We start from the raw sequence: 24,728 nt of genomic DNA, 5'->3' as shown, positions 1-24,728 counted from the left end.
TTTCTGACACAAATTCAGAATATTTGCCACTCATTGACCACCAGTCCTGAAGTGAATTTCATTGACTCTTCCACCACCTCTACTTCCTATTACCCCCCTTTTCATTATGCTTTATCTCAGATTCTGACACTGTCAACTTAATTTCTTAGTCGCACCCCAAGTCTGTTCCCTCTGACCTTCTACCTGCTTCTCTCATCAAATCTATTTTACTTGCTTTTGTCTCTACTTCATCTTCTATCTTTAATTCTTCCTTTTCCTTTGAATACTTTCCCTCTTGTTTCAAGTCTGCTTCCATCATCTCCCTTCTTAAAAACCCTTCTTTGACAATACTGATCTTTGAATTTCCATCCTAGTTCTCTCCTCCCTCACATTTCAAAACTTCTTGAGTGACATGCTTACTTTCAACTGAGCCACTATCTCAATATTTATAATTTACTTCCCTCCCATCAATCCGGCATCAGGGCCTGTTGTTTTCTACCGAGACCGCCCTTCTTTTTGCCTCTGATGCTATTCTTCACACTCACCACCATAATTGGTCTTCCCTTCTTGTTTAACTTGACCTTAGCACAGCTTTTGATATGAAGGAGCACCCAACACTGCTATCCACACTTTCATCTCTTCGGTTTTCTGATGCTACCCTTTTGTGGTTCTCTTCTTATCTCTCTGCTCGTTCCTGTAAAGTTACTTGGAAGGGGTTCCTCTCTCAGTCTCACTCTCTTTCTTATGGTGTCCCCCAAGGCTCAATACTTTGTCCTCTTCTTTTCTCACTCTATACCTCTCCCATAGCATCACTTATTCTTGTTTTCGGATTTCAGGTTCACCAGTATGCCGCTGACACCCAAATCTCTACTTCTTTCCCTTCATTTAATTATTCCATTCATCTGCACCTCTCCTCTTGCCACACTGAGGTGAAATCGTGGGTGGCTTCTCGGTTTCTTTGCCTTAACCCTAAAAAAACAAAATGCTGTTCTTCACTGCTTCTGATTCTCTATCCCTTCTCCTCGTATTATTTTGTTCCCTCCTCTTGAGCTTTCCATTTACCTTTAAGCACGCAATCTTTGCTTCCCTTTTGGAGCTTCCTTTTCACTCCTTCCCCAGATCACATCTATCGCCCAATCTTGTCGGTTTCACCCCAATAATATTAAGAAGATTTTACATATTCTAACTTTTTCTGCCACCATACATTTTCTGCAAACTATTGTTCTTTATCAGCTAAACAAACGAAATTATTCTTGTTCATGATATATTAGTCTTCCTTACTATGCTATTCAATGTGCTGTATATGTGCTCTATGATCCACTCGGGTGTTAGAATTCTGTTCAACCTTCCCTCCTCTTCCCAAATTTCCCTTTATCTGACCTGTCTTTATTGGCTACCAATTCACCTTCAGTTTGAGTTTATTTTTTTTGTTTAGTCTTTAAGAGTAGTCATACCCTGACCCCACCATTTCTTGGCTCTCTGGTGTCTCTGTACCACCCTGTCTGTGAGCTTCGATCTTCCTCTCAGTTTTGTCTTTCTGTCCCTCACCCTCCTTGTACTCCTTCCCGCTTCCGTTCTTACCAACTACTTGCCCCCAGTCTTTGCAATGTCCTCTCTCAGGATATTCATTGCTGCCCCTCTCTTAACCTATTAAAGATGTGGCTCAAATCTCATTTGCTTCAGTCTGTGTAGTCTTAACCCATGTCCTAATATGAACTTTGCCCTGTCAGTTGAGCTGTTACTTGGTTTTTGCTTTATTCCTAATTGTTCATTTTTATTTCCATCTCTGGATGAAAGCGCTATTGTAAATTAAATAAATAAAATACAATCTCTTGTTTATTACAAGCCAATACATTGTAATTATAGACAGAATTTAACTGGGCATTAACATAAAATACTTGTAAGAAGATGACATCAGGAGTAACATAGTCAGGAAAATACATAGAAGAGCGTGAGATACCTAGAATTTGATAGAAAAACGTTACATATACATCACAATTAGCTTTATCATGTCAGAGGTGCCATTCCATTCTTGGTTATACTGTCCTGCACTGCATCCAACTTCAATTCTTTCTTCCCAGAAGCCGGTAAGGTAAGCATATCTTGTGTGCTCCATTCCGGGACAGTCAGCACCCTATTTCTTAGATAACATGTATTTTAAACATCACTTTCCACGTTTTCACAGAAAATCACAGTAATTAATTGGTTCCATTATCTCACAAGAACAGAAGAGATTGTACATAAACACGTCCAGCGGGCAGGTCTTTACTCCTTGCAAATAAAACCAGTATTTTTTTTCACTGAATGCAGGATTAACTGTTTAGCTACCTGAGTGTGCTACAAAATATAAGATGGCTGTGCTTCAGTATTGGAACATGATACTGAGGACTCATCAGACGATTATTGGCTTTGTGACGAAAATTAGGTGTAGGATTTTTCAGATCCTGACACGAGTAAACACCACACATGGCGGATGCGGTGGGTATTTGGAGGTCAAAGGGATAAGAAACAAAGACCTGGTGTGATAGAATGACTACTGCCCGCAGGAGTAGATAAATTAGTAGTGGCTAAACGACCTCCTCGGCAGCCACACTACTGCTAAACCCGCAGTGATCCCAATCATAAATGTGAAACAGGCACAGCCCAAAAGATCTATATCCTTTGTCTCTTCTGGTAGCGCAGGCCGTGGGCAGGCTAAATCTTCATGAGTGGTATGAGCTAATAACTCTAGCAACCCAAACAGCATTGATACAGCAATTGCAAAATAAAAGAATGAGCAAACAATATTCTATGAAAATATAAGACTTTAATCAAGCATGACAAAGCCGCCCCTTTAAAATAACCACAGAGAAAGCAGAGGTTTATGAAAAAGTGAACTCTAAGTTGATAGGTGGAGCATTCAGGCAAAGGATTGCTGTAGCAACGTCAATGTTGAAGCGAAGGCCATAGGAATGTAAACAAGGTGGCTTAAAAGTAAGTATGGTCCATTAAAAGTGTATCAAGTGGATAGGGCCTCTTCAAATACCTTAATTATTGTCTTTGGTGCTCAACAGCATTGAGCCAGGCTTTTCGGCAGCAGTATGGGCGTTTTCAGTGCCGGGTTCAGTGATCTGAAGCAGCTGAGACAGGTCCCAATGATGCTCTACTCTACGGCATTGGCATCTGCTTGTGGGAGGACGATGCTAGGAATGAGAAGCAATTTCGGGTCGGTGGTGCTAGAAGACTCAACGACCTCAAGGATAGAGAAGGGAAGACTTGCCTTTGGCAGCAAGGGGGTTTATTTAGCTGGCTCAACATGGCATCAGTGGACTGCAGCGCCATCGGCTTTGGTCTCGAAAGTAGCTGGTGATTTGGTAGCGGTGCCAAGTTGAGGACGCTAGAAGGCTATGAAATTCTGACATGTGGAGAAGTCGGAGCTTTGGTATCGGCATTGAGGGAACTGATTTGCAGAGGCAGTTCAGCATTGATGTCCAGGATGACTCCAGTGGTTCTGTTGCAGCAGCCTGAACAGTGTCAAAGTTGCCCAAACCAGCATTGAGGCTGTTTGGAGATTTAGAGAGAGCGAGGGGTCACTTCTTCAGTTTTGTGATACGTGGGAGTCCCAATCCTGGGATCCAGGTCAAGTCCTTCAGTTCTGCACTCACATTTCAGGGAGCTTTTGCTGGCACCTGCAGTGAATTCTTCACCTCCAGTGAACAGGGTCTTGGTTCAATTGTAGCCCGCATAGAGGCCTTGGTCCACAGCAGTTCACACCCACTGTTCCCTGGGGTTAGTTCAGGGACTGAGCTCACCTCTTCCTTAGATGCCTTCTGTCTTCACCTCTATGGCTGAGGTCTTTGGAGCAGGATCTAATCCCTACCGAGGTGCAGTGATTCCTTTCTGTCCTTGAAGGAGTCTAAAGATGAACAAAGAAACAACGGGTTCCCCCTTCCATTTAATCTCAAAATTTCACGGGGGATTGTTCTAAAGCAAACCTGCTGTAACGGGTCCAATCCAGGTTGTTATATCAAGTGCCCTTTGCCTTCTGACATCACACCTAGAGTGCCATACATGCAGGAAATGCGAAAGGGGACAGGAAGTGGTAGAGACCCCTAACAGAAACCAAGATGGTGAACCCCTCTCTCAGCCCACCTCTCCATTTTGGATACTCTTACTCTGCCCCCTACATAGGCCTTTTGACTTCAAAAGGACTTGAGTAGTCAGCAAATTGGCGTGAGCATGACTTTATTATGTCAGTGCTGCTTTTGGGAGGAGGCTTGCCTTTGCTGCATGGGGATCAAAAAGGCAGAAACATTGCCATTGTTTCACATGACAACCGTGGAGACATTCAGATCAGACATTACTACACATCATAGTGTCCTATCTGGACCCTGCTATGATGTGAAATTGCTGGGGCTGTATAATTGTGAGAGCTTAGTCGCCACCATGCCACAACCAGGCATGGCTTATATTTACAGATTTACATGGACCAGCATAACTTAGTTTACACAATTATTATTGTAATTTTACTCAGAGATGCAGTCAGTTAAAAAGCTAACCCTGCCTGCAGGAACTTTGTGTTTGATCAGCTGTCAGGAATGCACATGTGACCTTTAAGCCTGTCATGTGCCCCAACAGGGCTAGGGCTGTAGATGTCAGGAGCCCACTACAGCAAATGTCACACGTATGCACTATGCTTTTGGAGCTTTATGAAAGGCAATATGATCAGCAGAACTTCCTTTCAGAAACAAAATTACCTGCATCATTTTTTGTGTTAAATAATGATATTAAGCATTTGTATAAAGTCATAGCATATAACATCAATCCATTAACAAAACCATATAAATAGTATCAGAAAAGGATACAAATACAGTTGAAAATGTTGAAAAAAGAGGAGAGGGGCGCACTCCAGTTCCCTGCACAGTAAACCTTCTCAGCCACAGGTGTTCTCCTCCGACCGGTTTCTGTGCCAATACACGTCATCAGGGAGGCTGTCTTAACTTGCAGCTCACAGCAAGTGCAGGTGTTAACACTTAGTGATAATTCTGCTGCAAGGACTTCTGGTAGCTGTAGTCATCAGGTTTGCAAGGAACAGACTCACACCCAATCCCATAAATGGGGAAAGGGGGGGAGTAGCCTACAGTGAGGCACTCCAAAGTTGGGCATAAATTACCCCGGTGCAGCACCCTATAAGATTTCTGAAGATTCCACCCTTCAGAAAACTTGCAAATGTGTTGAAAAAAGAGGAGAGGGGCGCACTCCAGTTCCCTGCACAGTAAACCTTCTCAGCTACAGGTGTTCTCCTCCGACCGGTTTCTGTGCCAATACACGTCATCAGGGAGGCTGTCTTAACTTGCAGCTCACAGCAAGTGCAGGTGTTAACACTTAGTGATAATTCTGCTGCAAGGACTTCTGGTAGCTGTAGTCATCAGGTTTGCAAGGAACAGACTCACACCCAATCCCATAAATGGGGAAAGGGGGGGAGTAGCCTACAGTGAGGCACTCCAAAGTTGGGCATAAATTACCCCGGTGCAGCACCCTATAAGATTTCTGAAGATTCCACCCTTCAGAAAACTTGCAAATGTGTTGAAAAAAGAGGAGAGGGGCGCACTCCAGTTCCCTGCACAGTAAACCTTCTCAGCCACAGGTGTTCTCCTCCGACCGGTTTCTGTGCCAATACACGTCATCAGGGAGGCTGTCTTAACTTGCAGCTCACAGCAAGTGCAGGTGTTAACACTTAGTGATAATTCTGCTGCAAGGACTTCTGGTAGCTGTAGTCATCAGGTTTGCAAGGAACAGACTCACACCCAATCCCATAAATGGGGAAAGGGGGGGAGTAGCCTACAGTGAGGCACTCCAAAGTTGGGCATAAATTACCCCGGTGCAGCACCCTATAAGATTTCTGAAGATTCCACCCTTCAGAAAACTTGCAAATGTGTTGAAATATATATATATATGTTGACGAAGTAAATGTTAATTATCTGGAGAAACAATGTTAATATTTATTAAACCATTTAATGAGAATAATATTAACGATAAGTCAATAAATGAATGCAGCATGAAGTATAATGTAAACATTAATAACATTAGCACCCGACATGGAGGAGCCAGCCAATCAGGTAGCTAGGAACGGGGGCTTGAACCATTGTGTAAGCCCATGTTCCAAGCTGACTGACGGTCCGCTCCTCCACACCATCCACCCCTCACCACCATCTGCTTTTTTACATTTGTAATCCCCTCACCAACCGTACCTTATTGTGGCTGCTGCGGCACTCGCCACAGCAGCCGCACCTTTCTCTCTGCTCACAAGGGCCGCCATGGAAAGCGAAGAGGGTCTCCCTGCCTTCCCATTCCATGGCAACCATGTTGGTAAAGGATTTTCCCTCGTATAATGGGACGCATACGGCATCCCATTGTATGAAGGAAACCCCCCTTTATATTTTTAACACCCCGATTTGCACCGCTTTTGTAACCCGGGGTGCTAATGGCCTTAACATCCTTGTGTCCAGTGATGTAATGTGGTTATCATTTGGGATACCGGGTCTAAGTGAAGCATATTGCAGGAGAAGGAGGGTCAGTAGATCCTACAGAGGCTTTGTGTTTACATACAGGTTTGAAAAGGCCCATGCCACATACACAAAGAAGACTCCAATCAAGTAGACAGCGGGGCGATTTAACAATGTAAATTGTCTAAACAAACAGAAGGTAAGTGCTACCCTCTAAAATTAAATTATTCATTATTGCTTTAATGTGTCTATTAATCGGGGTGTTTCTGTCGATTCCCTTTAAATGCAGGAACAGCTATCAACATGAACCCCTCGTTCTGTGAGGTTAAATATTGAATATTAGTATACTGATTTTCACTGATGTTCAGAAACACGCCTATCCCGCCCTTAAGTTTTACCCCGGTTGTTTTTATTCCAATGTATAATTCAGCGTTTACATTTTGATTCTTTTGCAAGATATTCCTGTTTTGAATTCTTATCCTCTATTGCCACCTTCTGGCCAGATTTCAGTTATGTTTGATCTCGTAATATTTTAAATGTACGATTTCTATTAATTGTTCAACCGGCGTTCAACGCTAATTCCTGCACTCTAAAACAATGTGTATATTAGATTAAAAAACGATTTTCATACAGATACCATGTAATAATGCAGGAGTGCTTCCATATTACAAATCCAGTTATGCATTTTCTTCAGAGACACTCCTACCAAGATCCAACTGAGTGCCTCCTCACTATAGTCAGTGTAATAGAAGAAGCACGCAGCGTCCGGATTTATCTAGAGAGTGTGAGAAGGGGGGCCCTGGGGGAAACGCACCCGGGGATTATTTTGGCGCTGCACACGGCCAGCGAGTGGCCGTGGGGGGCAGAGCGCCTCCTTGGGTATTTAAGGTTCCAGGGAAGGTTTGGGAGGCAGGCGACAGTTGGACTTGGAGATTGAGATGTCCTGTCGCCTGCCCCCTAGCCTTCCCTGATTGGGGCCTTGGTGGGGTTTTGTGAGGTGAGGTCAGGTTTTGGGTAACATAGTAGACCGGTTAGGTAATTATTAAAAAAAAAAAATATATATATATATTTATATATATATTTTTTTTATTGAGGTACCGTAAATAAGGTTCCTCAGCTTACCGTTTGTTAGTCAGGCGTAGCTGGGTCTTGTGCGGGCGGGTAGCTTTTCAGGTCCGGGGAGGTGTTTGGTCCCTGTTTGGTTCATTTTCCGGTTTTCATTTTCCCTTGTACCTTGGGAAATTGTTTTCGGTGGGGCGGGAAGTCAGATTGTTGGGCCTTTCGGGCTTTGCAGTGTTAATGTTTGGCATCTGCACGAGGTGTCTGTCGCGCATTAGTTCGCGCTGTTTATTGAGTCAGGGGTTTAGTTAACAGGCCAGGCTCTTGTCATAGCCTGCACTCACTTTTAGTTTGGCAAGGTGCCTCAAACTCAGCCCATTTGTGAGGTTTATTGGGGTTCGGGCGTGCGCCGGCGTTGCTTCTGTGGCCAGCTGCATTTCTTGGTGGGGCCCCTGGGTCGAGGGGTGGCCGCGTTCCGCTCTACCCGGGTGAAGGGGATTGTCAGGAGTTTTAGAGGTCTCCCGTTCTCGGCTCCCTCCCCGACCACGGGAGAGTCAGCGTCTTAACTCGGGCTGCAAGAGGGGGCAGTGCAGAACCCTTAAAGGGACCGCACTGTTATTTATTTTGGTAATGGCTGCGTGGGTTTTTATCCGCACAGCGTATGGGTAGGGGTCTGGTCAGAACTGTGATGTCCACACTGTTAGGGCAGGGTAGTTTGGTGGTGTATAATGGGAGTTTTGGGGCTAGTTGGCTCCACGGTAGGTGTTACTAGGTAGGGTAACATATATAAAAAATAAAAATAAAAAAAGAAGAATTCAATAACTTCTTGGAAGTCTTAATTAGTTTATTAGGTGTTAATAGCAGTTATCTACCAGGGCTATATTTGTGGGACTTCTCCAAAAATTTTAGTGCATTAATTTTAGTGTGAGGGACCCCGGGTAGGTTCTGGCTCGGGAGTCTTAGGGCAGTTAGGTGGTTAGTTAGGGGCATATATTTTAGTGCGCTGTCATACTATTGAGCGCACTATGGTGGGTCAGGGAGCCAGCAAGAAGGCTGGGGTAGATGCAAGGGCTCGGAGGGAGACCCTGGAAATCATTAGCAGGGCATCTAAGGCCCAATTGGAAGGGGCGGTGGAGGAAGTAACAGGGGTAGGGGAGGTAGAGGGTGGTAGGCCGCAGCATAGAGTGGCGGCAGATGGGGCTCTCGCGGCAGTGGTGGCTTGCACCCCCGCGGCGGGGAGAAGGGAGGTTTGGGAATCCAGGGGCAGGAAGATGAGGAGGGAGGTAGATAGGAGAGCGTCCGGGGCAGAAATGATTTCGGGTTGGGAGCCAGAAAGGGAGGGAGTCAATGATAGCCGAGGGGAGGTTAGGAGTACTCAAAAAGGGGTGGGTCAAGGGAACCAAGTTGTGGGCGGTGATGGAGCGCAGAAGGGGGTGACAGGGCAGAGGGGAAAAGGGGGTAAATACCTGCAGAAGAGTGCAGGTGGGAGTAGGAGAGAGAGGTCTCCATCAATTGAGGAGGTTAGAGAGGGGCGCGGAACGGCCCCCCGGGTAGGAAGAGTGAGGGCGGAGGGCGCTGCGCAGCCCCCGCTGTTCAGGTAGAGGTAGAGGGTTTTTGAACGGCTCCTCCTCGGTCAGCACCTAGCGAGGAGGATTACAGGGTGGAGGATGGCACGCCTCACCCGAGAGAAGAGGACCAGGCAGGGGTTTCTGCAGCCCCGCCGAGAAGACGTCAAAGGAGTGGCGGGGCGGACGCCCCGGGATCGCAGGAAGAAGATCAACTCAACTCGGGCATGAGCTCGCATCCACAATGGTACTTAAGGGGTGATGAAGTTGGATTGGAGGATTATGTGGGGCAGTGGGAGAAAGAAGGTTATAGGGCTTTAAGGGAAAGGGGGGAGGAGAGAAGGAGTTTGAGGTGGGATTGGGAAAGATAGGTGCAGGGTGGTCAGAGGGCAAGAGGTCGGGGGAACAATTGGCTGGGTGAGTCTGCTGACATGTTTTGTCCCCGCAGTAGGAGCCCTCTAAGAAAAGAGATGAGGAGCATCGGTGTGGACGCCAGACCACAGACGGGCTGTGTGGAAAGAGGTGAGCGGGAAAGGGAATGGTCATCTGCATGGCAGAGAGGAGACACAAGAATGGGGTCAGGAAATGAAGGGTCTGGGCTGCAAGGGGTAAGGAAAGAAGTTGGTGTACAGGCCATTGGAGCCTTGGGGGATGAGAAGGGCATTTGCTCAGTGGAGGTTCAAACGGACAAGGTGGTGGAGCCATTGGTGCTCGAGGTGCAAGTTGCAAAAGAAAACGAGGTTGAAGTGAAAGGCAAGGAGAAAAAACTGCCGTACATGGGTATCACAAAACCTTTGGGGACGCACTTGATGGCAGCGACCAGGGAGAAGATGCAAGCGGGGGAATTTGTAGATGTTTTTAAGCTGCTCCATAGGGAAGTGAGAGCAAAGGAGGGGTCTAAGGAAGAAGAGAGGGAACTGGCTTCGCGCCCAAGGGTCCCAGTGTCTATTGAGAATTGGACGTTGGCATTTATCATTTATGCCAGCGTATATTGTGAGAAATTCCCGGAGCGATGCGTGGCTCTGCTTAAATATTTGGGCGTAATTAGGAAGGCTTTCACGAGTTTTGGGGGTTTTGCCTGGGTACGCTATGATGAGGAATTCAGAGCAAGAATGGCGGAGGACAGTCAGGCTGTTTGGGGGGAGATAGACATGGATCTTTGGCTGCAATGGATGGCTCCAACGAGGGCTGCACCGACATTGCACACAGCAAGTGGGCTGCCTGTGCCTTACCGGCCCTTTCTTGGTTGCCCCGCCCATGAGAGGGTAGGGGAAGGAGCAGGGCTGGACTGTGAACTAAAAGAGGCCCTGGAAATAATTACTGGGCACCAAAAGAGGCCCTGGAAATAAAGTTCAAAGTGGCCCCATATGACACATTTTCAGCAAGCCAAATGCTTTTCCAATGAGAACATTTGGAAATCCCACACAAAAGAGGCAGAGGGTGCAGAGGCCCACCGGGAAATCTCCAGAGTTCCCTATAGGCCAGTCCACACCTGGGAAGGAGGCAGAGGACAGCCCTCAACAGCATGTTGGGCGTTCAATAAAGAAGGCTGCACGAGGTGGATGTGCAAATTTAAACATGAGTGCAGCATGTGTGCGGGTCGACATCCGGTTACAGATTGTTTTCAGGCAGGGGACAGTGGGTCAGGGTGAGGAGCGGGGCAAGGAGGTGGGGGGGAAGGACTGCATGCCAGGTAAATTGGGGTGTGCTGGTAGGTCGGGCTCAGTTTATCGGAAAAGAAGGGGGGGCACAAGGTTTGATGAGAAGTTTTGGGGCGATCCAAAGGGGGTAGGAGAGGGGTGAGGAGGAAGACGCTTAGGTAGGGTAGGGGAGGGCTGCAGGGGGGATATAACTGTGGAAATTGTTAAGGGGTGGTGGCCGTTGTTTGGAGGGCCTGGACGACGGTGGCGAAACCCTCACACTTGCCGCACGACAAGGTGAGTAAGCTTCAGGCTGCATGGACGGAGGTGCGGGAGCGCCTCTGGTGCAGCAGGGGGAAGTGATGAGATGGGTCTGCATGGACGGGGGTGCGTAAGGGCCCCTGGTGCAGCTGGAAAAAAAAATAAAAAAAAATAAAAAATAAATGGTGCAACAAGGCAAGGTGCTGGAAGAGGAATTTATATGGAATGGACTGCATGGACGGGGGCGCAGGTTTGGCTCCTGGTGCAGCGGTGGAGAGGAGTAAGGCAGAAAAGGGGCCTGCATGGACGGGGGTGCACTAGGGCCCCTTGTGCAGGTGGGAAACAGGTAGTAATGGACGCAAGGAGCTTGAAGATTAGTGCTATAGAATGGACTGAATGGACAGGGGTGCAGGTTTGGCCCTTGGTGCATTGGTGAAGAGGAGTAATAAAGAAAAGGGCCTGCAGGGACGGGTGTGCACGTGGGCCCCCGGTGCATGGTGGGCAACGCAGGGCCATATTAGTAAGGTGAGTGAAGGTGGAGGCAAGGGTGAGCAGGAGGGTAATAGGTTAGAGGAGAAAGGGGGTCTAAGTGGGGTTAAGGTATTGTTTAAAGGTTAGGTGAAAGGTGCGAAATATAGGGGGACAGGTAGGAGAGGGCCAGGGGTGTTTCCGGAGAGGGATAAGGAGATGGCCAGGAAGGATAGGTTACTGAGGTAGGTGTTACTAGTGGGTAGGAAAGGTTAGGAGGTTGGAACTCATTCATTTAGGAGGGGTGCAGCATCTGAAGGTAGCAGGCTGGGCTATTCAGAGGAGTAGGTGAAAAGTTTGGGATGCTGGAAGCAAGGGAGATACAAAGGGTATGTCAGGGACCGGGGCAAACGGGATGTCTTTAAAGAATTTTTCAGTAGGTAGCAGGAGTGTTGCATTTATTAGGATGTTGTTGATTTGTAAGTGATTTTGTAATTTCTTTTTCAGATGCTGCTAGAAGGTCGGGTCAGATGTCAGAAATCTGGTTCTTGGGACATTCTATGGTTAAGTGGGCGGGGAAAGAAGCTGAGAAAAGGGTGGTTGGAAGGCAACTGGGTTGCAGCTATAAAGATGTTGTGGTTAGATGGTCCGGGTTTGGGGGGCTGCGCTGGGATTAGTTGCTTCCTATGTTGGTTGGGTTGAGGGAAAGCTATGGGCCTCCAGATGGGTTGATTATTTATGGTGGGGAAAATGATCTGGTAAGGGATACGGGTGTGGCTCTTCTTAGGAAAATAAAAAGGGATTTTATTATGGTTCCGAGAAGTGTGGCCTCAAGCATCTGTAGTGGGGACTAAGTGGTTGCCGCAGAGAGTTTGGAGGGGAGTGAGAAGTGAGGGAGCGATGGAGCGGGCTAGGAAGGGGATAAACAGAGAGATGGTCAAATTTTGGTGGCTCGGTGGCGGTACAGGTTATGGACCATAAGGAAATAGTCTATGAGGGATTCATGATCTTTAGAGAGGATGGTGTACACTTGCCGCTTTATGGGAACAATCATTATCTGGCGGACTTAGGCTCTTGGCTGGGACATTGGTTAAGGAGTTGGAGGTAAAGAGAACTGGTGGGGGGGCGGGGCAGAAAGAACACCTTGGTGGAGGGTTTTTCTGGTGCCAGGAGCATGGCCCCTTTAGATGTGGGGGGAGGGAAGCACAATGGGGGAATGTCACGGGAAAGGATGGGGTGGTGCTGTTTGCACAAGCGGGCCACCCCGGGGGAACAGGTATTGAGCCTGGAGGGGCATGGCCCCGGGGAGAAAGCCTGGAAAAGAGGTAAGGAGACGGTAGGGTTCAAGGGATAGTTAGGGAGGAAGTGGCTTTATTTAATTATTTAATTGTTAGGGGAAAATGAAAATGTTTAATTATTTAATTGGTTGTTTAAAATAGTTCTTTAGTCTGTAGGGCCATGGAGCCAGGTAAGCGTTTAATTGTAAGCTTTGGCCTGTCACATTAAAGCAACCTTTTCCACTTTTAAATGAGTCTGGGTTTTTGTGCAGTAAGCAAAAATGCGGTTCTTCAGCATTTCGCAGTCTGACACAGTTCAAATCATTTTGTCCATCCAATACCTGAGTGCTAAACTTCAGCTATTTCTTACATAGCGGCTAGGGTTGACAGTAATGCAGTGAGAATTGTTGCAGGATTTAAACTCCCATTGCTATTGTCTCCTTAGGAGCAATATCCAGAGTGGGATTTATTGCTGGCCATGATAACTACATGGGTCACGGGCAGTAGTACAGTTCCAATTAATGTATCTAAGTTCCCACATCATCACTGTGGCCCCCACTCCTGTCCACCCTGGCCTCAGTGGCCAGTGCCCTGTGACACTGTTGTTCAATACACAGGAGCCAAGTGTAGGACACTAGCATGTAAGGACCATAGCGCTGGTCAAGACAGTAATAGACGGACCCCGTGGCGTGTGTGGGGGTTCAAGAGAGACAGCGCCCTTCCATCCCAAGTTGAGCTAGAAGAAAAAGAGAGGGGTAGAACCCTCGTAACAGTTGCGCTGGGTATAAAAATACGACTTGATTAGTCTATCTTCAAATCAAAAAGTCAGGCATTAATATTATGTCAGAGAAACATTATTTTAATTATTTTCCCCGCCGACAGGTGTTTCAACCCTTCTGAGTCTTTCTCAAGGTATTGAATTAATGATGCTGTCAAATGACCAATGAGATTGCTACTGTAGATATTACGGTTTGATATCACCCTGATGCAGAATGTGGTAAGAATATGAAAAGTAGATCTCCTGATTAGTTTTAGATTTAGGTCTCACCTGTGGTTTACTGGAGGTATTTGCATCATGGAGAAAAGGCCTGTCCTTCCTGGCTGCCAGAATAGGAACAGGGGGGACTGGGCGCCTGAGAGACCAGACCCAAGGAAAAAAGCCCCTTCCTAGGGGTAAAAAAACCTTGAGGCACCATATATACGTTCCTAGATGATTCAACTGCTGAAGGTAATCCAGTTCCAGGACAATGAGAAAGCAGCTTGGAGCAAACAGCAGCACAATAAGGAGAGATAGAGAGAGAGAGAGAGAGAGAGCTGTAGAAGCGAACTCAGGCAGCGAATAAGTCAAAGAACACAGAAAGGAAGAAGACGCATAGTGGAGTGCAATGAAGAACTAGCAAAATGCAACAAAGTTGTAACGCAGCGAGCCGCGCTTCTGCTCAGCATTTGTTTGTTTGTTGAAGCTCTTCCCAGATCAGCACAGGATATGCCTGTTGCATGGTGGCCATCTTAGGGTTGGCAAGGAGTATGTATAGCATGGTTGGCAAAGTGAACCGCCATTGATGTGTTGGCAAGTACTGCGCATAGCCAGACAGTTCTTTTGCAATGCTGTGTCTTCCATCTGTTTCAGAACGACCAGCATCAGTATTGGGATGTAGCAGCATGCCCCCTGCCAGGTCTAGAACTACCAGGTTTCCAGGGATGCAGCCTATGGAAATACTGTATGAAAAGGGCTGCATGCACATGCTTAGCTGGCTCCCAAGTGCGATCGGCTGATCCTTTCCACTCTATGAGGTATTGTAATACCCCACAGAAGTATGTGGATTCGCAAATATGGGCAACTTCATATTCTGATTCCTGATCAACAAAAAAGTGAGGAGGCTTCTTCTTCTGTGGATGCATCGAAGAAGTCCTGTATGGTTTTAAAAGAGATGAATGAAATACATGATGTATTCTGCTCCAGGAGGCTTCAAGTCGCAAACAGAAGGCCACGGGGTGATAATTTGATATTGTGAAAGGTCCAATGTATTTGGGTGAAAATTCCTGCCTTAAAATGTGTTGCTACGTATTTGGCTGAATTTGGCTTTTCTAGCAATCTCTATCAGGATTTCTGTGTTGGCCGGCATATTTTTTAAATTGTATCTGTGTCTTGCGGAAAGTATGTAAGGCCTTTCCTTGTATGTGATGTAGGTCTCGTAACAATTCTTCCACAGCTGGAACAATTGAAATTGTAGACGGCAAGGCCAGCAACCAAGTTTGATGAAAATCATAATTACAGAGGAACAGAGCCATTCCTATAGTAGCATGGTATGCATTATTATAGGAGAACTCGGCCGAAGGAAGCAGAGAAACCCAGTTGTCTTGTGCAGCAGAGATGATACATTGGAGGTATTGCTCCAAGGTCTGATTTGTTTTCTCAGTCAATCCATTCAACTGTGGATGGTATCTTGATGACATGCTCCTGGAAATGCCTATATTGGAACAGAGGGCTGTCCAGAACTTGAATGTATACTGCAAGCCGTGGTCCGATATTATATTGGTGGGTTATCCATGTATCTTGAATATGATAGAAATAAATATATAAGCCATCTCTGAAGCAGTCGGAAGAGACTTACAGGGTGTAAAATGAGTCATCTTAAATAAGGCATCCGCTGTGACCATGATTACTGTGTAACCACCAGACGGTGGTAAATCCACAAAAAACACTGTGGCTATAGGTGCCATGGCCAGATAGGCAGGGTGGGTTGTGCCAATTTGCCCACTGGTCTGTTTCTGGGAGACTTTGATTGAGCACATACTTCACAGCATAAGGTTTGACAGCATAAGGTCACATCATGACTCATTTTAGGCCACCCAAAATGACATTGGAGTAGATGAAGGGTAGCTGGCACTCCCCGATGTCCTGCTATTTTGAAATTATGCGACAAGGTTAATACTTCTTTTCTCAGTAGTTCTGTGGGTATATAGAGAGCTTAGCCCATGAAGTACAAGCCTTGCTTCCTGAGTAGAGGAAATTTAGACAAGATCTGAGGGTCCATGATTTCGGTGGTGGCATCTTTGATTCTTTGTAGAAACCTGTTTATCTTGAAGATGAAGGTAGTAAGAGGAAATGTCTTCTCTGGTTTGACGTCCCAATCTGACGGATTTGCTAATGAGGGAGATAGAGAGCCAGGAATGTATGTTAAACGGAAACGGAATTGTAGAATAAAATAGACCCATCTTGCCTGACGGCTATTCCTGCACTAAAAAGATTGCAGCATAAGAATGTTTCAGTGATCCGTTCTTATTTCTGTTTCTTGTTCTGCTCCCAATAGGTGATGTCGCCATTTCCGAGCATGCCACCTTCATAGCCAGCAGTTCTTTTCCTAGGACTGAAAAATGGATCTCCGATGGTAATAAGGTCTTAGAATAGTAGGCAATAGGGTGTTCCTCCTGGTCTTGTTTGAGCACAGCACATACAGTCTCAAGAATTAAGGATTTTTGTTTGTCTGGTTGTATCAGGATGGGTGGCATAGTAAAAGCTGTCTTGAGGGACTGAAAAGCTTTTTCTGTTAAGGAATCCCACAGAAACAGAATGTTCTTTTTTAAGAGTGACGTCAAGGGTAGGACTACGTTGGAGATTGATGGAACAAATTTCGTTGAAAAGTTTGCTATACCCAAAGATTGTAGGATTTCTTTTACAGAAGATGGACTTCTCGAATTCAGAGTTGCCTTTAGTTTATGGGGATCCATAGATATACCGTCTTGGGACAAAATGTAAACAAGATAAGGTACTGATGATGAATCAAACGTACACTTCTACAGCTTTACTTGTGGGTGGTTCTTTTGTAAATGTGCTAAAACTTGACTGACATGTTTGGTACGATCCTTGATATCCTGAGAGAACACTAAAATATCATTGAGGTATACGATGAGAGTATGAAACAGTAGATCTGCAAATAAATGATCCATAAACCGCTGGAACACAGAGGGTACATTAGCTAAGCCAAAAGCCATGACTCTATACTCGTAGTGCCCAATGGGAGTTCTGAAAGCAGTCTTCCACTCATCACCTTCATGGATTTGAATCAGATGGTATGCCCCATGAAGGTCCAATTTTGAAAAGATAGTCGCATCTTGCAACGCATCAAGCATATCTGGGATTCGAGCTAAAGGGTATCTGTCCTTGGTTGTCACAGTATTCAATCCCCTATAGGCCACACATGGTCTGAGTTCGGTGGTTTCCTTTTTTGGAATAAAAAAAGCAAGGCACCGGCAGAAGATTTTGACTCTTTTATAAGGCCTTTGGCCAGGTCTTCTCGTAGATATGCCTTTAACACAAGCTTTTCTGCTGGTGAGATGCAGAACTTGCTGTTAAAAGGAACCGTTGTGTTGGGTAGTGTAAAGACTGGAGGGGGTATCTGTACTTTTGCCCTCTATATGGCAGAGTAGAGGCACAGAGCACCCCAGCCAAGGTTCTCTATATGATAGCTATGGACAAGCAACCAAGGCTTAAGCTCTCAGGAGGTGATGCAGGCTGGTTCTTAAGTACAGTGAGTCCCCAAACCCCCCACAAAGGAATGTCCACACACTATGGTATGTGCTAACACAGTTCTTTATATAAAAATAACATTCATAAATATATACACAATTAATAACACACTTTGTACTCTGGTATTTCAAATATATACAATTTCTATGTGGTACCACACTCAGGCTTTAGATTCCTTTAAAATTCCTCAACGGCTGGCAGTGGTAATATAGCATCCAAATCATGCAGCAAGGTGTATCTGTCATGATGCCTACCTCCAAGGAGCCAGGTCCGACCCAACAACCCCAGAGGCAGGCATCATTCCCCCCAGGGAAGTTCCAGCGGGCCCAAGCTGGGGCCCGTTGGACGCAGTCCAGGCGCCTTAGGCGCCAGGCTCATGTTGGACCCCAGTCCTGGCGCCTTAGGCGCAAGGCTCATCAAGCTGGACATGTGTTCAAGTGTTTTAGTGTGCACTTACCTGATGCAGACCATGCTGCTACATCCAGGCCCTCTTGAGGCCCGAATGGGACTACTTTACCTGTGGGGACTACTTTCCACCCGGGTGTGGTCGGGGAAGGATACATACCTGGAACTTCTTCCAAAGCTATTTAAACCCCACCCGAACAGCCACACGTGCTTCGCGTTGTTCTGCACCTAGCATGTGGACGCTCACCGTGTCTGCTCCTGCTTCTGGACTTCAGCCACGCCTTTTAGCATCCTGGGATACCTGCAAAGGGTGATAAGAAGAGAATTGGGGAGGAAGAAGGCCTTACATGCTAAACCTGCATCACGGAGACATTTCACCGACGATCCCGAAAAGGAAGACATCATTTTTTTTTTTTTTTCCAACAACATTTTATTGATTTTTACAAGGTAGGACATTACATGCAACAACGCAGTACAGGTCAATATGAGCGTTAATTAGAGCTTTTATAGTCTATTTCAAGTTGTAGGGTGGAGGAGAGATTGGGTGGATCCTGAATGCGGCGGTTGGGCGGGCGAGATCTGGGTGATTATTCCCCTCTGCTCTGGAGTGTTCGAGGACCGGTCGGGGATCAGTAGAGAGGACTGCATTGGAGCCATCTGGTGAGAGGCGGTCTTCTAGTGAGGGTTGGGTATTTGGCCGCATAGTCAAGGAAGGGGTCCCATATGTTTAGGGTTCTAAGTAAGGAGTCAGAGCGTATTGCAGTGATTTTTTCCGCTACTGCGATCTCCCAGCATTTGGCCCACCATAGGGCAATTGAGGGGCCACCTTTGTCTTTCCATAGGCGAGCCATTGCGATCTTCGCGGCCAGTAGTAGATGGTTGCAGAGGCAGGCGATATGGCCTGAGATTGGGAATGTTCCATCGCCGGTTTCACCCAGAAGGACGATGCCTGGGTCCCATGGAATTGAGAGGCCGGTTATTTCCTTTATGTATTTCAGCACCTCTTTCCAATAAATTTCTGCCTTTGGGCATGTCCATACTAAGTGGTAGAGGGAGCCGGGGGATTGGCAGCCTCGCCAGCATGAAGCAGGAAAATCCGGGTTGGCTTTATTGATTTGTGTGGGGGTGATGTAGTATCTGAAGCACAGCTTATAGCCTCCTTCTTTGTTCGTGACACATTGCAAGCTTTTATGTAGTCTGGTCCAAATTTGCTCCCAACTCTCTACTGCAATTTCCCGGCCCATATCCTTTTCCCACTCCGTCATATATCTTTCTTTCTTCGCTGGGTCCGATCTGTCGAGGAGTCGGTATATGGTGGAGATTCTCCCTTTGTTGGTCGGGGATGTTAGCGTGAGTTCCAGGGCTGTTGGCTCTCTCGAGCATTTGTCTCGTGTCCCTCTGTGGGACATCCAATGTTTGATTTGCGAGTATTGGAATCTTTCCCGTTCACCCACTCCGAATTTCGTTTTACACCTTTCGAAGGTGATGGGGGAGCCCTCTTCCATGAAGTCGCTGGTTTTTGCCAGGCCTCCTGCTATCCATGCGTGGAAGTCTCGGGGCGGGTTACCAGGGGAGAAGTCTGGGTTGTTCCAAACGGGGGACATGGGTCCCAGGTAGCTGCGAAGTCCCCATTTCCGCGCTGCGGTTTTCCAGCACTGGGTTGTTGTGGTTGTGGCCGACAATGGTCCTGAGTTGGGTTGTGGTTTGAGTGATGGCAGATGTGGGAGATCTTGCAGTGGGACCGGGCACTAGGATTCTTCGATTTGACGCCATAATGGTGGGTCTGCTTCTTGCACCCAGGCAAAAGCGTGGGATAGTTGAGCCGCTAGCGAGTATCTGGCCAGGTCAGGGACTCCCATTCCACCTAGGGGTTTGCTTTTTGTCATGATTCGCTTGTTGATCCTGGGCCTCTTCCCTCCCCAGACAAATTCCATTAATTTCTTCTGTAGTGCTCGTATGGCCGGGGGTGGGATTTGCAGAGGTAGGGAAGTACATTGGTATAACCATCTGGGTATTAGGTTCATTTTCACGGCTGAGATTCGACTGAACCATGAGATTTCTTGTTGTTTCCATCTTTTGAGGTTGTTGTGCAGCGCCCTGAGTAATTGTGGGATGTTTTTTGTGTATAGGCGTGCTGGATTTCCGGTGATCTGTACTCTGAGGTATTCTATGGCGTCTTTGGCCCAGGGAATCGGTGAGAGTGGGGCGAGCGCGGCCTCATCTAGTTGAGATAGATTGATGGGGAGGGCTGAAGATTTTGTTAGGTTGACTTTGAATCCTGACATGGTGCCAAATGACTTAATCTCTTTCCATAGGGTCCCCAGGGAGGTTGGGAGGTCTGTCATCGTTAGCATCACATCGTCAGCGTAGAGTGCAATTTTATACTCGCGGTTTCCCACCTGGATGCCTTTTATGGTTTCGCTTCGTCTGATTCTGGCAGCGAAGGGCTCCATGGATAGGGCGAAGACCAGGGGCGAGAGCGGGCATCCCTGTCTGGTGCCTCTAGTGATGCGGATGTGGTCGGATCTCGAGCCGTTAACTTGGAGTTGTGTGGTGGGGATTTGATAGTTGGACATGACCCATGCTGTGAAGTTGGGGCCGAAGCCAAAGCGTTGGAGGACTTCGTGCATGTATCCCCAGTCCACTTGATCAAAGGCTTTGTGGGCGTCCAGTGAAATTACAGCCATTTTTGTTTTGGATTTATGGGCCCCTTCAATTAGGTTTAGTACTCGCCGAATGTTGTCGTGGGTCCCTCTGCCAGGGATGAATCCTGTTTGGTCACGGTCGATTAGGCTTGGGAGAGTTGGGCCCAGTCTTCTGGCTAGCACTTTGGCAAAGATCTTCCCGTCATTGTTTAGCAGCGATATGGGCTGATAGGAATCTGGCAGTTCGGGGTCTTTTCCGGGTTTGTGCAGCAGGATCGTAATTGATTCGGCCATGGATTTAGTGACGGTTCTCGTAGATAGGAAGGAATTGAATAAGGAAGTAAGATGTGGGGCTAGGACTCTGACGAATCTTTTGTAAAAGGTTGCGGTTAGGCCGTCTGGGCCTGGTGCGGCGGGTTTGAGAGTTTTGATGGCTTCGATAATTTCTTCTATTTCAATGGGGGCCTCCAGGTGCTCCAGGAGGTCAGTGTTGCGGGGCGGTAGGGTGTTTAAGTATTCTGGAAGGTCTTTTAGATTTAACGGAGTGCTGGACATTATAGAGGTATGGTATCTCAGTAGTTCATTTATTTTCTCCGGTTGGGTGAAGAGCAGTTTTCCATTTTCCCCTCGTAGTTTGAGTATGTTGTTCCGACTCCGGAGTGCTCTTAGCTTCTGTACTAATATTCTATTTGCTTTGTTTCCTTTGGCGTAGTAAAATTGCTTTGTGTACGCTAGGGATTTGGCTGTTCGGTCGGCGCAGTGCATTTCCAAGGCTGTCTTTGCCTTCCTCAGGGCTCGCTCGGTTTTTCTTGAGTATTGTCTTTTTAGCTGTGACTCATGGAGGGCTACTTCCTTTTCTAATTTGGAGGAGGCTATGTTTGAAATTCTTCGCTGTTCCGCTCCGGCCCCTATTAATACGCCCCTGACTACCGCCTTCATGGCATCCCAGATTGTGCTGATGGGGGATGTTTGTGTGGTGTTCTCTTCAAAGTATTTTATCAATGAGTCCTCGACTTCGGCCCTTATACTCATGTCTAGGAGGAGTGAGTCATTCAGTTTCCAGTACCTTTGTGGGGGGGATTTCTGGCCTGAGATGGCTATATTTACAGATATCGGGGAGTGGTCAGAGATCATGCGTGTGTGGATATCTGTGTTGATGACACAGGGGACGAGGATGCCAGGGATTAAGATTAGGTCTATTCTTGAGTATCCCTTATGAACGTTGGAGAAATGTGTGTAATCTCCTGTGGTGTCGTTTTGTATTCTCCAAGCATCTACTGTCTCTGTTTCTCTGAACAGTTTAAGTAAGGCGAGGGCCTGGGTGTAGTCGTTGTTCGTGGCGGGAAGAGATTTGTCCAGCACTGGGTTGGGGATGGTATTGAAATCACCGCCGATGAATAGGTGGCCTTCACGGAAGGATAGGATTGTTGGTAAAATGTCGTTGAAGAACTTGCTTTGGGTGGAGTTGGGGCCGTAAATTGATGCTAATGTGATGGGAAGTTCTTCGAAGATGCCTTTGAGAAGTAGGTAACGGCCTTCTGGGTCTCTCTTTATTGTGATGTTAAGGAGAGGAATTTTGTCGCTGAGCAGGATTGCCACCCCCCTTTTCTTTGAGCCAGAAGTGGCAAAGAAGGATTGTTTGTATCTCTTGAATTTTATGCGGCGTTCATCCTCTGCGAGTAGATGTGTTTCCTGCAGTAGGACAATGTCTCCGGCCAGTTGTCCCAGGCGGTGTTCCACCGATCTGCGTTTCCTTGGAGAGTTCATCCCCTGGATATTCCAGGAGAAAAATCTTAACTCACTTATGTTAGTCATTATTAGCGGCGAGGCGTCGCGGATGCATCGTGGGATTTGTCCCTGGGCTGCTCTGTGGGATTTGAGTGCGACCTGTTGAGTGGAGCGAGTTGTGGGCTTGATTTCGAATGTTGTTGCATGTTGTGTTGCGGAGTCTTTGGATGGCTCTGGGGACGGTGTATAACCGTGCTGCGTGAAGCATTCTTGTGCATTTCCTAACTTTTCCTGTATCAATTACTTCTTTCCCACCGTTGAACTGGTAGGTGAAACTTGTACCTATTGCCACTGGGGAACTTGTGGCACCAATGCGCTCGTTGTGGCCAACCGGGCCGTCGAGGTGAACCGGGTGCAAGCTCGTCGAAGGACCTGCCTCTGTGTGTGAGCGCCTGATTTGCTCGCGATGATATCAGAGGGTCTCGGTGCTTTATTTGGTCTTATGGGATCGCTGCTTGAGGCAGCCATTGTTTTCTGGATTGGGGAGATGCCGCTGTGTGCTCAGCCCCCGTCGCCATCTTTTTTCCGGGGGCCTCTGAGTCTGCGCCGTCTGTTGGACTTGGACCATGCCCCTCCTGGGGAATCGTCTCGGGGAGGGTGAGCTGGTTCTTCCGGCACTGCGCTGGGGTCGTCCCTGCTTATGCCCATGAGTTTCTCCGCTTCTCTCAATGACTGTATTTGTCTCTGCGTTCCGTCCCATTTGAATTTCACTGAGGTGGGAAAGCCCCAATGGTATGGGATTTTCTTCTCTTGTAGCCAGGTTGTCAGGGGTCGCATTGCTTTCTGTTTCAGGAGTGTTGCGTTCGCCAGGTCTTGATACAGGTAGATCGTGGACCCTCTGAAGGTGATCTGTCTCATTTGCCTTGCTTCACGCATAATGTCCTCTTTTACCTGGAAGAAGTGTATTCTAGCCAAGACATCCGAGGGAAGAGTGGAAGTTTTCCTTGGAGTGGTTCTGTGCACCCAGTCCAGTTCTAGGGGGGAAGCGTCTGGGAGGGTGATAATGAATCGAAAGAGATCTGATATGTAGGCTTTCAGGTCTGGTTCCGGAATAGTGGTCGGAATGCCTCGGACTCTGATGTTGTTTCTCCATGATCGATTTTCAAAATCCTCCTGTTTTGTCTCCAGGATGTTACATCTTGCTTCGAGGGCAGCTATCCGGTCCTTGTTATGTTCATCTTCGAATCTTTGGTCACAGACTTCTGCTTCGATTTCGGCGGTTCGATGTTCCACTTCACCCATTCTTTTGTCAAGAGTATTTATTTTCTTGGTGATTTCCTCGGAACTTTTTTGGATTTCCCTGGTTAGGGCTGCCAATAGGTCCTGCAGGTCCGCTTTGGTAGCAGCTTGAGGCAAAGTGGGATCTGTTTCTGCGGCTGGTGCAGTGTTATTTTTCATAGTATCCTCCGGTGGGTCGGCTTTCTTAGATCTTTCGGTGGCGGCAGACGCCATGAGGGTAATAATGTCCGATTGTTTTGGTGTCTTCCCGCTTTTAGACATTGTCGTGGGGAATTGAGGAAAGTGAGGTGCTGCGAACTAGATGTTTTCGTGCGATTTTAGGGCCGGGTCACTGGGTTTGCGGCAGTGGGGAGGAAGAGACGGGTTCAGAGGGATTCCGGAGGCGCAGGGGCACAGCAAAGCGGAATGGGGGTGCGAAGAGTAAGGCCAGCGGGTCCGGGAGCTTCTTTTTGCCACCCCCAGGTGCGATTGGATTCTACTCCCTCACTCCCCCCGACTCCTCACCTCCTGGCTCCGGTGCTGAAATGCTCTGCGGCTATAGAAAATGCTAGCGGTCACGGGCCGCTTGCGGAGTTGCTGGGGGGGAGAACAGCACCAACAGGACTGTGGAATGCTGGTCCACGCGTGGGGCCGGTGCCGTGGGGAGCAGGAAGCAGATCACCTGGGTGTGGTTGCTGTGGTGGCTGGGGGGATGCGTGTTCCGGTGAAGTTGTGGGGAGGGCTGGGGGGGGCAGGGGCCCCGTTGCTGCTGTGCCGCGGTGATCGGGCCCTGGCGGGGGACTTCCAGGTGGGCGCCAGGCTTGGAGGGGCTGGAGCTGCAGGAGCTGTGGAGCCAGATCAGGCGGGAGGCGCCGTGGCGAGTCGGGAGTCCCACCGAGGGCGCCAATGTCCGTGCAGAGATCCGGGAGTCAGGGCCTCGGTGGATCCGGTGGGGGGACCGGGAAGCGACCCCCCCCTGGCGGGCCCCCGAGCTCCAGAGGCGAGGTGGAAAGCTGGTGGCCTCCTGTGGCGGGCTGGATGTGCGGAGGCAGGCTGGCCGTGTGGTGAGCGGTGCTGTTAGGTTCCGGGCCCCGGAGGAAAGGGGCTGTCCAGAGATTGCGTCCCGGCCAACGGGCGAGATGGAAGAGCCCGGCGCGGGGCTCGATCACGTCGAGCTCCGATGGCGCCGCTGGGAGCTCGGAGGGAGCCCGTGGTTGGGCGTATGCAGGTCCTCGGCGCCGATCCGCTCCGCACCAGGGCTCGGGTGAGCGGATGGCGTCCTGGCAGGCGAAGGGGAGGATCAGATCAGTGCCGATGTCTTCGTGTCCTCGGGCGCAGCCCTGCTTTGGGTCGTGCTTAATAGGGGGTGGGATCGGGGGCAGAGTGGCACCACGGCAGGCGACGAGC

The sequence above is a fragment of the Ambystoma mexicanum genome, chromosome 4q, assembly GCF_040938575.1.
Source record: "Ambystoma mexicanum isolate Mex_15411 chromosome 4q, UKY_AmexF1_1, whole genome shotgun sequence".
Lineage (NCBI taxonomy): Eukaryota > Metazoa > Chordata > Amphibia > Caudata > Ambystomatidae > Ambystoma > Ambystoma mexicanum.
The sequence above is the reverse complement of the archived record's forward strand: the minus strand, read 5'-3'. Positions refer to the sequence as shown.